The following is a 1,479-nucleotide window of genomic DNA, read 5'->3' as shown; positions in this document are numbered from 1 at the left end:
TTGATAGCTTCTGTGGGAAGAAAATCATTATGCTTTAGGAGTTTTGTCACTGGTAAATTACACATGCTCCTATGGATTTCTCCATGCCATGCACATACTCACAGCAGTAATTGGACTTAGTGGGTTGTTAAATCATGAAGATAAATGAAGTCAGGAGGGTTTTCTCTGAGAAAGGATCGAATGGAATTTGACGGGGGGCAAACTGGTTTAATCATTCTTGATTGTTGTATACATATGTAAAATTATAAAACAATGGATTTTAACAAAAAAATCTAAAAATATAAAATAAAGCAAACATAAAATCTACTTTTGTAGATGAGATTAGTGAGCATGTGGAGACCTAGCAACACAGACTTTGGCAGAAGTAAAATCAGAGCCCTTGATCAACAGCATCTCAGAAAAGCTAGGGAAACTAGAAGTCACCTTAACCTTCAAAGTAGGAAGCCATCCAGATGCTTCAGGAAAGAGCTGAGCTAAAGGCTGAAACTGGCATAGGCCACAGAACTCTCTGAAAAGGGCAAAGCAGTTCTTGTAGATGCTAACTTCCCTACCTTCTCCATCTATCAATGTGGGTCTATAGAGATACAAGCAGATAGCCTGGACACAGCTTCTGGAGGCTGTGATGAAGCTGCTGAACCTGGATACCTTTGTAGAAAGCCTGACTGCTGTCATGGAGTGGTGCCCAGAGACAAGGAGAGGGGCATGCAGACCCCTATATGGAACCATTATGAATTCCTTCTTCTCAAGGCTGACTGACTGCCAGAAAGCCCTGATGAAGATATGGAGATTTCAATTTTATGAACATGCATAAAAGGCATATGTTGTTGCAACTGGGGAGATGGCTCTGTATGGAAACGTCATCCTCAAAAAGAGAACTCTTGACCTCAGACACTCATAGAGACTACTCCAGGCTGAGAATTGCTATGCCTGAACACAACTATCAGGCCTCCCCTTGGCAACACCCAGATCAGAGGTCCAAGAGGTTGGAAGATCTTGAGAGACTCTGCTGACCATGACAGAGATTCTCATTTCCTGGATTTGTGAAATTGAGGAGGGAGGAGTGAGTCATCACTGTCAATATTTAATCTAAAGGTTTTGTACTCTTAAAACATCTACTACTTAAAAAAATTATCAGATTCTCACATTTCCACTTCTGTGCAGATAGATCTATGATTTAAGATAGCACAGTTGGATTATGGGGGAAGATGTATTAGAAGGGCTGCTCAAGGAAAACCAAACACTGCATAACATCATTGTTCCTCAGTAAGAGTGAATCCACATCTTGTTCTGGGTGTATTTTGATAGTTTCATATTCCTAGGAAACAGAACCTGTGGAAATGCTGTCCCTGAAATCTGAATCTTTGTTTTTTTTTTTGTTTGTATATGTTGGCATTAAATTAATATATACAAACATTATAAGAGTAATCAACCAATTTTTGATTGACTCTAGAGTGCACTCCATGAGATGGAATCTAAATG

The sequence above is a fragment of the Peromyscus californicus genome, unplaced genomic scaffold (genome assembly GCF_007827085.1).
Source record: "Peromyscus californicus insignis strain IS unplaced genomic scaffold, ASM782708v3 Scaffold_4__1_contigs__length_199733344, whole genome shotgun sequence".
In the NCBI taxonomy this organism is placed as follows: domain Eukaryota; kingdom Metazoa; phylum Chordata; class Mammalia; order Rodentia; family Cricetidae; genus Peromyscus; species Peromyscus californicus.
The sequence above is the reverse complement of the archived record's forward strand: the minus strand, read 5'-3'. Positions refer to the sequence as shown.